Raw genomic sequence first — 13,722 nt, forward strand, 5'->3', positions numbered from 1 at the left:
TGACTGCTTGGAGACGGGCTGCTTCTGATGAGGGGGGGGGGGTTCTCTGTAACTTTCCCCCCTTACAGGTATTGTAAGAAAGAAATATGGTATACAAATTAAAAGTGATGATGATGATCATCTAGTCCTAGTCCACCATCCTGTTCTCACACAGGCCCACCAGATGCCTGTAAGAAACCCATAAGCAGGATCCGAGTGCAATAGCAGAGGCGTAGGAAGGTCAGGTGGTACCCGGTGCGGAAAATTTCTTGTCACCCCCCCACACACAAACATTGATTTTTTTTTACCTGCAAAAATGGTTTTACGTTATTTCATATTTTCTTACAAAGGAATAATAATAAGTAATAATAGTAATAAACTTTTATTTATATCCCATACTCCCCAACCGAAGTCGGGCTCAGATACATAATATTGGTATAAAAGCAAACAATAATTAAATTACCTCCTAAAAACATGTCAAAATAAAATTAAAGTCTAATTAGATGGCTTTCCGCAGGGTTAGGGTTGGGATCAGTAAGTGATCCCAACTGGTTTTCAGAAGCATTCCTGCCTCCAACTGTGGAGGCTAAGCATAGCCATCATGGCTTGACAACCCTCTTTGTGAATTTGTCCATTCCTCTTTTACAGACGTATAAGTCGGTGGTCATCACGGCCTCCTGTGCGAGCAAGTTCCATATAAGTACACACTGTGTGAAGAAGTCCTTTCTTTTATCTGTCCCGAATCATCCAACATTCAGCTTCATGGGGCATCCATGAGTTCTCGTGATTTGGGAAGGGCTGCAGCTCAGTGGTAGAACACCTGCTTTGCATGCCAAGGCCCCAGGTTCAATCCCTGAGCGTGTGCAGTTAAAACAGGGCTGGGGAACCTGTGTTAGCAGACTAGGACACCCAACATCCCATGCTGAGTGGGAGATGGAGTTCAACAATACCTGGCAGGCCACAGGTTCCCCCCCCCCTGAGTTAAAGGGGCCAAGTAGCAGCAGGTGATGGGGAAATAGCTCTGCCTGAGGCCCTACCTGATGGAGTAGACAATCTTGAGCTAGATCAGAGTTGTGGCCCATCCAAATGCTGTTGGACTCCAATTTCCATCATGGCCAATTACTTACTTAGAGATTATGGGAGTTTTAGTCCTATAGCACCGGGAAGGTCACAGGTTCCCCAGCCCTGGGCTAGATGAACAAATTATATGCCCAGTATAAGGCAGTTTAGTATGATCTGTTTGGGTTCTTGCTTTCTACACCTGGACCCTAAAATGACCATCCTCATGCTTTATGGCCATGCCGTTGCAGAGGGGCAAGAGGGCTGGTCAGGCTAGTCTTCTATTTGGTAGCCCCTGTCCCAGCACATTCCCCGGTCAGTCCACATCTGACATGCACCAGCTATAGGCTTCCTCTTCATGTCCCAGTAGGGAAGGAAAGTTGCTAGCCCCTGTCTGAAAGCTTGGCGAGGCCCCATCAGTTAGTATAGACCAGCTTTCCATATCCTGATGACCTCCAGAAGTTGTTGGACTCCAGCTCCCATCAGCCCCAGCCAGCATGGCCAAAGGTCATGGATGATGGGAGTTGGAGTCCAAGAACTACCGGAGAGCACCAGGTTGGGGAAAGCTACCAGAGGGTTACTGGAGACAGAAAGGCCCTGATACTGTGATGGATAGGCAGGAGTACATCTGGCTGGGCAACACTAGTTTTCCAAGCTTTTCTTCCTTATAGACAAGGATACGGGGAAGAAACAGAACAGCCCATTATTGTTAATATTTCTTTTTCCCTCCTCTCTCTCTCTCTCTCTCTCCAAGTAATGATGCTTGTCCAGAGTTTCAATGTGGTGTTAAGAAGGTAGAGGACACAGTCTATTTACACATACTGAAGAAAGAAATAGCTGGAAGGAGAAGAAAACAGAGAGGAGGCGGAGGACGGCGAGCCGAGTGGGCAAGTCTTCAAGGAAGGCACGCGGCAATTGTGTAATACACAAACCAACAGTGTGACAAGCCGGCACATGAAATCAAACCAGCTGTGGCGCAGATATGTGAGTGGTGTTCATTAGATACAGATGCAGGGGAGCCAAGATAACTAGGAGCTGGGAAAGGGAAAGGAAGGAGTGATAAAACAGGGAGCTCCCCGTCGCCTTGAAATGAAAAAGAGAGGGAGGGAGAGACAGGGAGCGAGCAAAAGAAAAAGGCAACCAGCCAGCTCTACACACCAAGACGACAGGCAGCATCTTATCCAGCCTGGCAGAGAGTCCTGGGTGCAGAAAGCCACTTTCAAAGGCAGGATCAGTCCATTGATGGGCACGGGTGGCCAGGGAGGTTCTCTGATCTCTGATCTGCAAAGGATGTCACCATCCACAAACACACACACCACACAGCTACCTCTTCTTCCTTTCCCACCCCCACCACACCCCACCCTGCCAGCTCGATCTCCGCATCAATGGCTCTGGTGAGAAATTGTGCAGGGAATTATCTAAATTATACAGATAAACCCAGGAAAGCAGGCAGAACCTCAAACTCAAGCAGGGTTGCTTGGGGGAGAAGTGGGGCTGATGAAAGATATTGGCTCAGATGTGGGGGGTGGAGGTGGAGGCTGTACCCCACAAGGGATAAAAGTGAGGATTTTCAACTGAGAATGGGAAAGGAGTGACAAAGCCTTTCTCCCTGCCCATATTCCACTTTAGATTATAGTCTCGGTAACTGCATTGTAGAGAAAGGCCGGCAAAAGGATTGAATCACTACACCAGTGATCGGGGACCACCTGCCCAGACATGGCCCTCTATGACTCTCTGCTGTGCCCTTGGGACTCTTCCCAAGCCATACCCTCTCCCCAGGCCACTACCCCCCCTCCCTGCCCTTGCTTTGCTCCCTCCTTGAGTGTTTTTGCCCAGCTGGGAAGTATCCTTGAACTCTGATCGTGCCTCCTGCTTGCCTGAATGCAGGAAACTATAATTAACAGATTTGCCCATTCTTACCAGCCTGCAACAGTCTCCAATGTAGTGTCTATTCTTGCCACTCTCTTTATCTTTCCAGACTTCCTTTCAAAAACAAACTCCTTTCTTTTTCCACTTGGGAAGTGAAGGAACTCCCCTAACTAAATCAAATGATACTTGGAGCACTAAGGGATGTTAACTTATTCATGGGGGAAATCCAAGAGTCATAAAAACCAGCTGAATCGGCTCTAAAAAATAACCGTCCATTTCACACACCCCAAAAAAGAAAAAGCCACAGGGAGATCCCAGGAACAAGGCATTTACAACAACCCTGCTGGATTAGACCAAAGGCCTTTCCAATCCAGCCTTCTGTTTCTGCAGTAGCCAGCCAGATGCCTCTGTGGACCTGCTGCAAAACAGCAAAATAGCTGCAAGCAGAGGATCCCGGCACTGGAGCACCGGCGGCGGCAACCCACTCCATAGTGTGCATGCACAGCGTTGCTACGGAGCGGGTTGCCACCCCGGGTGACCGAGCAGCTCCCTACGATGCTGACTACTGGGATTGAGGTTGTTGGCCAACATAGAACAGATGAATCACTCCATTCACAAAGACTCCTGGAATTCTTGGGAGTTTAATTCCTCCTGGGATTCTGGGCAGGGGCAAGAGAGGTATCAGGAGAGCTGAGATAAGGACTTGAAAGAACAACCTTCACCAACCTGATGCTCTCCAGATGTTTTGGACAACAACTCCCACCAGCCGTGGGGCAGGTGGGAGTTGTCATATCAAACATCTGGGGGGCACCAGGTTGGTGAAAGCTGCCCTGTTATCTGACACGTAAGTTGATTAGTTCATGTGCAGAGTAGCTGGTGATTGTGCACATTCACCAGGCCTCATGGAGAATATGCACATAATCCATGGGGAGGGAACTGTGCACACTTCCTTGTCAATTTGTGCAATCTCAAACAGCCCTTTTGGAAGGTGCATATTTCAACTGCAGTTTGTACACATTAACCTCTCAGCTTATATTACCCCTAACATATATAAAGTTGATGTACAAAGTAGACCTCTCATCTCAAGCAGGGAAGGTAATCAACAAATATGAGTATTCAGCCAAAGAAACCGCACACACAGCAATGCCATACGTGATCGTCCTAACTTCCACTCGTTCTTTGCTGATGGGGCTCTTTTTGTGGGGGGGGGAGAGAAAGAGTGAGAGGGGAGAAGGAAACTTTAAAGATTTAACTAACAAGGCAGATGTCTAGCTGGGTGAATGAAAGCAGTCCATTCTATCTGTCTGTGACTGCATAACCCTCCCCTCCTTTTACCTCCTGCCGTCTGTTTTATTAACTCTCGTTGCTTTGAAATCAATAGACTGGGTTGAATGAAGGGTATATTTAACAACGTGTAATAGGGGGAAAAATAGATATACACACTGGTGCCAAACTCTGTTACTGGCTCTTGCTGTCACCAAGCACGTCAATATTCAGGCTGAACAGAAATGCCCATTTTAATTACGGTAACTAAGAACGTCTTTGGAAACCAACCTGTGGCCATATTGTAGTCCATCTTAATGCTACCTGAGTCATCGTCAATATGGCCCCCACAAGCACCAGCATGTCTCCCAGTACCACCTGGGGCACCCATGAAAGGTCTCACTAAATAGCCATACCTGCCAAGTCTCCCACTGAAAAATGCGGAATCAGCAGCGGCACGGCTCCAGAAGTTGCGTAGAAGCAACTTCCAGGGCCGCTCTGCCCATGTGTGGGCACCGGAAATCAGGCAGAGCAGCACCAGAAGTCGCTTCTACGCATGCCCAGTGGCCATCTTGGTGGTGGCCACATGGCAGCGGCCATCTTGGTGGTGGCTGCATGGCAGTGGCCATCTTGGTGACGGCTGCCGCCATGCGGCCACCACCAAGATGGCCACTAGGCATGCGTAGAAGCGACTTCCGGTGCCACTCTGCCCGATTTCTGGTGCCCAGACATAAGCAGAGCGGCACCCAAAATGGAGGCTCCCTGGCAGGTAGGAAATCCGGGGGATTTCCGGGATTTTTCTCCATTTGGGAGAACAGCGGGAAATGGATTAAAATCCGGGGGTTTCCCGCGAAAAACGGGGTACTTGGCAGCTAAACTAAATAGCCCCTCGAAGATCTGCAATGAGGCTGTTTGCTCTTCCTGTTTAGTTCCCCTTTATGCTGGAATGACCCCACCTACATTAAACACATTTCCTCAGACTTTTAGGTGGAGACAGCATCATTTTGTGCTCTTGTCTCTTTCCTCACTCTTTCAGATGTGACCGCCGTGTTGTGTTCTGCCACGACCACTGCAGTAGCCATGTTGTGACTGGTGCCCACGGCACTCCCCCAAAATTTCAAAACTGGCACCAAAAGGTGGGTGACTCCTGTGGTACGCCATACTCTCCCATGCCTCTGGTTTGTCTGATTGGAGGATAAAGAAGGATGTGTTTAGCTTTGTGTAGTAGGCTAGTTTCTAAACTCATTCTTTGGAGAAGGAATTCCTTGGTTCATTTTTAAGGCTGAAAAACTTCCCCCATTCCTGCAGAGGATGGCCAACAGCTCTACTCCCTTAGAAACAGCCTTGGCTTCCTGACCAATCTCCCTGCTCCCCTCACTGCTCACTCACTTGGAGAGGACAGATGAACAAGGAGGAGAAGCAGAAGAAAAAAGACAGGGCCCAGTGGCTATTGAGATCATCAGTGGTCCCCCTATTCAGGTATGGACCACAACAGATGCTGGATGATGCAGACATCTCGATGGCCCCAACATGCAAACGTGACCACGTCCCCCCATTTGCAATCGCAATGGTTTCATGATCATGGGGGTGAGCAGGCAGGGATTGGTTGGTGAGGGGCCAGGGAAATGTGATTTCTTTCCCAGTGGCAATCATTATAGTTGGGAGAAGGTTATCCAGATTGCACGCAGCAGCTGATGAAGCATGACGCAGTTCCCTGCACGGGGGAGGAAGGAAAAAAAATGGTTTGGAAAGGTCCCCTCAGCAAGTACATGGCTGCAGGTGGATTTAAATTGTGCTGAGCACGCCAGTCAATTGACCAGTGAGACATTGTCAATTGACTGCCTATTATTAGACGGCGGCCAAATATTGTCAAATGTTCCATGAAGTCAAAGATGCTCTTATGTAAGTGGCAGGCTCTCCCTCCCTCTTGATTGCTCTGCCTGTCTTCTGATAGCAAAAGCAGGTCTATGCAGTCTTGCTTGCCATCTATAGAGCTCAGAAAGGTGGAGGAAAAGGCTCCAGATGATCAAGGGTTTTGGAGCATCTTCCCTAGAAAAGAAAGGGCTAAGGCATTTTCCATACGTGGGGGGCAGAGAAAGAGTCCCGTGCGGGGAAAATGGTGTTTTGATTTGCTTTTAAAGCATTGCAAGGAGAAAGTGAATATGGTAGAGAGATCCAACCCCTGTCCCATTGTACCAGGCATCCCCAAACTCGGCCCTCCAGCTGTTTTTGGACTACAATTCCCACAATCCCTGACCACTGGTCCTGGGAGTTGTAGTCCCAAAAAAGCTGGAGGGCCAAGTTTGGGGATCCCTGCATTATACCATAACTCAAGGGTCATCCAAGAAAACTGGTTGGCATAGACAGGACCAGTTAAAATAAAAGGGAAGGGTTTAGGGAATCTACTAATACAAGATTAAGTGATGGACTCTTTAAAAGGGATTAGACATTTTTTTTAGAAAATCTTATTTTATTTAAAGCATTTTTATCCAGCTCTTCAGTTCAGAAAGGTTCCCAGAGTTGCTTACAGCAATAAATAAGATAGTCAATTCTCTGCCCTCAGCCTCACAATGTAAAAGACACAGCACAAAAGGAAAAGGGATTGGGAGGAGGGAGGGAGGAAGGGCACTCCGGCTCTAGTTCTTAGGGTCCATCTGAATTGCACATTTAAAGCAGTATCACACCACTTTAACCCACCATGGCTTCCCCAAAGAATTCTGGGAACTGTTGTTTGTTTAAGATGCTGAGAGCTGCTAGAACACCCCTACTCCCCTCAGAGGGCTACAATTTCCAGAGTGAATTAACAATACAGTAAATCCCTCTTGAAAGAGAGCTCTGAAAATTGTAGCTCCACGAGGGGAACAGGAGTCTCCTAGCAACTCTCAGTACTCATTACAAACTACAGTTCCCAGGATTCTTTGGAGGAAACCATGACTGCTTAAAGTGAGACAATACTGCTTCTAATGACTAGCTCAGGTAGACACGGTTCAAGGAGAATAGGAGCCAAAGGTTTCTGGTTCTCTTCCAGACCTACCTGGAGATACCCAGGATTGAATCAGGGATTTTCTGCATGCAACACAGATGCTCTGTCGCTCTGCTACAGCTTCTTCCTGCTGTCAGAGAACTCTGAATGTCCAGGGCCAAGATAGCTGCCTGTCTAAATAGGCCACGCTGAACGAGATGGGTTTATGCTCAGCCAACCTTCTCTTCATTAGAGGGGAGATGTGCCATGTCTGTGAAAAGCTACAGGGGTTGCACGTTTCAGTGGTGTGATCCAGTGCATGTTTACTCAAAAGTTTACTATGCTCAATGGGGCCTACTCACAGGTCACTGTGTATACATTATCCAGGCTGGGCAGTAGAGCCAGAGTCTGAGGTGAGCCAGGTATGGGGCAAGAGAAAGCGTAGGACCAACCAGAATTTGTATTTCCTTTTCTTCAATCTGTCTCCCATGTAGCAATTGAAGGCTTTAAGCTTTCCAGCCAGACCTCTACCACTGCACATGCATATGTTTGTGCAAAGGCCCTTCAGAGTGGTCTCAGCCACCCACCTGAATCTAAGAGAATGAGGGAGACGGGGGCGCATTTATTTCTGAAGGAGCATCTCCACCCCCCGTCGTTCTGCCCGGACACTGAGGTCCAGTGCTGAGGGCCTTCTGGCGGCTCCCTCACTGTGAGAAGCAAAGCTACAGGGAACTAGGCAGAGGGCCTTCTCGGTAGTGGCACCCACCCTGTGGAACGCCCTCCCATCAGATGTCAAAGAGATAAATAACTACCTGACATTTAGAAGACATCTGAAGGCAGCCCTGTTCAGGGAAGTTTTTAATGTGTGACATTTTAATGTATTTTAAATTTTTGTTGGAAGCCGCCCAGAGTGGCTGGGGAAATCCAGCCAGATGGGCGGGGTACAAATAATAAATTATTATTATATTATTATTTATTTGACCTGCACCAGAACAAGGGGCAACCCCAAAACCAGCTAGGAAGACAGCTTGCCGTGTTTTGAAGCGCCTCTACAAGTGTTAAATGGGGCTGTTGGCAAACCAGCATCTTGTTCAGGGCTGTCCCGAGTCACCCAGCAACTTACTGTAACAACTTCATGGTGAGTTCCTATTTTTCTTGGGAAAGCACCAAATAAGGGTACACTTGTGCTTTTCAGTCTTGGTTTATTACACCTGTAGATGCATCTCTCATAGCACAATATTTTTTTCTTCTCTCTGTTTCAACCTCAGCCTGTCTCAAGCAGTGGGAGGAGGGGTAATCCGTCAAAACACAGAAGGAAATATTTCCAATCTGCAAACAACTCCCCACTAACTCTTTCCTCCACCTATCCGCACATGTTTACACAATAAGCACACAACTCGGGGGATCAAAGCATTGATGTCTGCTTTAAGTTTTGACATCACTATGGTACATTTGGTGCTTTTTGCCATACTCTCTCTGTGTTTTAATTATTAACTAGCTTTTTTCTTTATTCCTTTTGAAATGAGAAAAAAGAAGGGGGAAAGGAAAAACCTGGTGCTTTGAGATGGCTCCGACCAAAGGAAGGCAAGAGGATGAAGCAAAGGTAGAAAAATGTTGTTGTTTTTTAGTAGAACAGGGATAGCCAATGTGGCACCCTCCAGGTATTGTAGACTACAACAACCAACAACAGGCAGCGTGGCCTATGCTCAGGGATAATGGGAGTTGTAGTTATGTAGGTCATCACATCAATGGATGGACCATAGCTCAGGGGGAGAGCATGCAGTGAGGGAGTGATCTGCTTTGCATGCAGAAGGTCCCAGGTTCATGCCAAGGCATTACACATAGGGCTCTGTCCTGGCTTCCACTCAACGCAAGCAAACAGAGGCTCTTAGTTGGAAGTAAGAAAGAGAGCCTTGCTCAAACAAGTAATGCAGGCTCAGCAGCAGCCAAAATGTTCAGGAGTCACAATTCAGGAGGAGGGGAAGAAGTTCAGAAGTGGACTGAAGGGACGAGGATGTCCCAACAAGTTTCTCCACCCTTCACCCCAAGCTTTCAATTACAAGGCATGGTGCTCGCATTTGTAAGACTCATCTGGTGAGACTACTGGGGTTGCAAGTGTGTGCTCTGTCAAGACAGGTGGACCTGCCATCTGTGGAGGTGGTGCCTGGTTCCACGTGACAAGATAGCATCCTCCTGCTCAAGCTGCTGTCCAGTCACAGCTGCCGCCTGTTCAGCCTTCTCCCTGCTCAAAAAATACTGAATTCAATAAAAACTTTGTTTTTTTCTCTGTCTGTCTTAAGGATAGGGAACCTGAGGCCCTCCAGATGTTGGGCTCCAACTTCCACCAGGGCCTTTCTTATGTTCTTAACATATTGAGAGTAAAAGCAGTTCAGCAGTGGAACCAATTCACTTAGTGGGGTGGTCAGCTCTTCCCCACCCCACCAAGGTTGCACAGCTATGTGTTGTGGATGTCCTTGCTCTGGATTTCCTCCATCAACCAAGCAGTTGGAACAAATGGCCTTCAAGGGCTGCCTCCAACTCTGATTCTATGAATTAGCAACCATGACGGCTTGGAGAAGTGATCATGAGTGGAAACGTCTGGAGTGTAAAAATACAGCATTGGGGAGGGGCAGTTTCCACCAGGGGAGGAAAGGGTTTAATCTCCCCTTTTTGTTCAGTGCTATCCTAGTCTTGATCCATTGCTCCTCCTCATCATGCACTTAAAAAAAAACAGATACATGAGAAATGCATTCACACATTTCACGTGCTGTCTAGTTTGGTTCTTGAAATGAGATGGAGGAAGCGCTTGGCAGACATAACTCAATTTGACTGTGCTTCATGTACACACACACACACACACACACACACACACACACACACACAAGATCTCAAGTTGCATTAAGGCATGTTGGCTTAAAGGAAAAAAGGCTGTTTTCCCTTTGGGAAGGTGGGGGAATGCAAAGCCAGCAACTATCTGGCTCGGTTTCTAGCAGTGACGTCAAAGTGTCCTTTCAGGAGAACAATAGCAACCTGGGGACACAGGAAACTGCCTTCTACTGAGTTGGACCATTGGTCCATCTAACTCAGTATCACCGACACTGACCAGCAGCAACTCTCCAGCATGTGAGGGAAGGGACATGTTCAGCCCTACCTAGAGATGCCAGGGACGGACCTGAACCTGAAACATTCTGCATGCAAGGCAATTGATTTGCCCCTGAGCCACTGCTACAGTCGCCGTCTCCAAGCTAATTCTGTGCCTTGCCTTTTGGCTGACCATGACTCTGTCTACAAAGGCCCTGTCAACAGCCAATGACGACAATGATCTACCTCCACTTTCAGAGGCATTATGCCTCTGAATACCAGTTTATGGGAATCAAAGGTAGGCACAGTGCTCTGCTCTCATATCCAGCTTACAAGAGTCTCACAGGTATCTGGTTGGACACCGTGAGAACAGGATGCTGCAATAGATGGGCCCTTGGCAAGATCCAGCAGCCTTGTCTTGTGCTTTGGGTCCAGTCTGAGCTGAGCTGAAGCCTGAAAAATTCTGAAACTATTATCAGAATTAGAGGTGGGGAGAGGAAGAGAGGGGGATGAACTAGCTGAGAAAGTGGTGGACTGTCTTCTTTGTTTGAGGTTCTAAAACAGAGGTTGGGTGTCCATCTGTCAGGAATTCTTTAGCTGTGATTCCTCCATTGCAGGAGGTTGGACTAGATGTCACTGGGGTCCCCTCCAACTCTATGATTCTATGAGAGGGGGGAAGCAGGGTGTTCACTGGGGAAAGTAGAGTGAAGTTCTTTGTAGGGCAGTTTGGTGTACAGTCGTACCTTGGAAATCAAATGGAATCCTTTCTGGAAGTCCATTCAACTTCCAAAACATTTGGAAACCAAAGTGCAGCTTCTGATTGGCTGCAGGAAGCTCCTGCAGCCAATCTGAAGCCATGGAAGCCTCGTCAGATTTCGGGTTCCAAAGAACATTCACAAACCGGAACACTCACTTCCGGGTTTGCGGTGTTCAGGAGTCAAAATGTCCGAGTACCAAGGCATTCAGGATCCAAGGTACAACTGTAATGTGGCGCAGAGACCAGCATGAAGCTATGCTGCCCACGCCATATACCGGTAGATCATAGAATCATGAATGAGTCTGATGCTTTGTCATACTAGCCGTACCAGCAATACAATTGCTTAAAAGATTATATACAGGTATATACTAGCTGTACCCTGCCACGCGTTGCAGTGGCCCCTCCTTCCCCCAATTGCCCGGCATATGCCTGTGACTATTTTGATCCCCCTTCCTCTACCCCCTCCTCCCCCCACCCCTTGGCTCATCTCTGTGACTCCCCCCACCCCCTCCCTGTATCACCCCAGTTCATCCCTGTGACTCCCGGCGGGGTCCAGTCTATCTCTGATGGGGGTGGTGGAGTTGTTGGTGTGGTCCAGTCTGTTTGGTGGTAGAGGAGGAGGCGGGTATCCCGCCCTCTGTTATGGAGGCAGTGGCATCGGCGTTGGGGTCTGGCCTGGCTCACGGGGTGGGTACAGTGGAGGTGTGGTCCGGGTTCGTCCAGTCTGTCCCTCGCTTTGAGGAGGATTCGGCGTTTTGGCGGCGGTAGCAAGGGTTACAGAGAGGCCTGCCTCCCTGGGAGGTCTAGGTCTCGGGCGGCAGTGCAGCCTGTGGAGCGGCCTGGCCCCCTGGACAGAGGTGGTCTCCTGAGGCAGCGAGGGATGGGGAGCGGCCTGCTCTGGGGTGGTCGTGGTTTCTGGGGAGTGGGAGGGATTGTGGCAGTATTTTTGTCATATGTTTGTTTGATGTCCACTGGAGGGCACAATTTTTTTACAGAAATCCAGGTTTTTACCTGCCCTAGGTGTGTCATCTGTCCAATGTAAGTGCATGGAAACACTCCTGCAGCCGCATGTAATGTTGTGGCCAAATTTGAGCACGATCAGGCAAGCGGTTTCGGAGAAAAGTGTGTATGCGTTCCCATTTTCCAAAAAAAGATTTTCAGTAGTACAAATGCAGTTGGTACCTAAGCCACATAGGAGCAAAGGAACTTGCCCTGTGTGGTTCTCCAACCTACACCAACGTGAATTCATTGCAATTTGCCTACTCTGTGGGAGGCTCTATGCATGAATGGAACCTCTTGCTATCTCTTTCGGTGGAAAACATCTATCTGTAAGAGTGAAAGAATTTATCAGAGCAAGCAAAGTTCTCGCACAGTAATCGAAGTCACAGGGGGAAACTGTAATGTAAACTTTCCTCTTTTAAAAAAATATTTTGGCTAGATGGCAGGCTGCTCCCTTCTTCCATCTTTCTCCCGCCAGATGCAATCACATTTTCGTTAGGGGTATTAATAACACCGGCTGCTAAAGGATGGGAGAATTGAGAGAGTAGTTGCTCTTCCCAGGGCCAGATGAGATTTCTTCTTCTTCTTCAGTTCTTACCCCCATGCAGCATTTTCTGACACGTTCCATAAGTTTCATGCCTTTCTCTCCCCAAGGCTGTCTAAAAGCTGGGGCTATTAATAGAGAGATGTGATCCATAAGAGTGTATTTCCAGGCAGGCTTGACAAAAACTGAAAGATGGTCCTGGCTGCAGCAATCTTGCTCCTGTGCTGAGTTATTCCCTTTAAGGGAAGGGGAGTTGAAGAGCAGGCAGGAGAAAGTGGAGGCATTTGCCGCAGCAGGACAGGTTCCAATAATAAGAAAGCCCAACCATCAAGATAAGATATTGCAGACACTCCATCTTAAGGATGAGAGGATATACCGCACTCCATCTCTTGCTTCCCCACTCCACCTCTTGGCTACTCCTTAGGTTCATTCTGCCTTGCATTCTGCTTCTGCTACACATTCCGCCCAGCAATCCACTTGGATTACCTTGTTTAACTCACTCTAAACTTGTTTCTGTTGTCTTTGTCCATGGAGTTTTCTTGGCAGGGATACTGGAGTGGCTTGCCAGTTCCTTCTCCAGGTGGATCACGTTTAGTCAAAACTCTCCACTATGACCTGTCCATCTTGGGTGGCCCTGCATGGCATAGCTCATAGCTTCTCTGAGTTATTCAAGCCCCTTCGCCACGACAAGGCATTGATCCATGAAGGGATCAAGATTGAGGGCACTAGGAGAAGGGGACGACAGAGGACGAGATGGTTGGACAGTGTTCTCGAAGCTACCAACATGAGTTTGACCAAACTGCGGGAGGCAGTGCAAGACAGGAGTGCCTGGCGTGCTATGGTCCATGGGGTCACGAAGAGTCGGACACAACAAAACAACTAAACGACAACAACAAAACTTATTTCTGGAACTGTTTGCCATAGGGGTTTTTTTTGCTATCTGCAGGGTTAGGATCTATAAGAGCAAACCTGCTGAACTGGCCAGACCAGCTTCTTTGTAAGAAAATGGCCTTTGTTGGCCAGTTAAGTACCTCCACTTACATGTCCAAAGAACTTGCTGTTTTGCTATAGAGACAAACAGTAGGGGAGGGGAACCCTCCTTCCCACCCTCACCTAGTTGGAAGCAGCATCGCCTTGTAAGATAGAAAGACAACAGTTGGAGTTTGTATGTGAGTTTTGGCTGATGCTGGAAGATGGAGGCTCAGAAAC

The 13,722-nt window shown here is 48.1% G+C and overlaps 1 long non-coding RNA gene across 1 annotated transcript; it reads left to right on the forward strand.

Moving 5' to 3' along the window:
• Positions 1-539: 539 nt before the first annotated feature.
• LOC118087129 (uncharacterized) lies at positions 540-9,773 on the forward strand. The gene is made up of 3 exons (XR_009557732.1): positions 540-2,022; positions 5,207-5,649; positions 8,124-9,773. It is a non-coding gene; the product is annotated as an uncharacterized LOC118087129 (long non-coding RNA).
• The last annotated feature ends 3,949 nt before the right edge of the window (positions 9,774-13,722 follow it).

This window comes from Zootoca vivipara, chromosome 6 (genome assembly GCF_963506605.1).
Source record: "Zootoca vivipara chromosome 6, rZooViv1.1, whole genome shotgun sequence".
Lineage (NCBI taxonomy): Eukaryota > Metazoa > Chordata > Lepidosauria > Squamata > Lacertidae > Zootoca > Zootoca vivipara.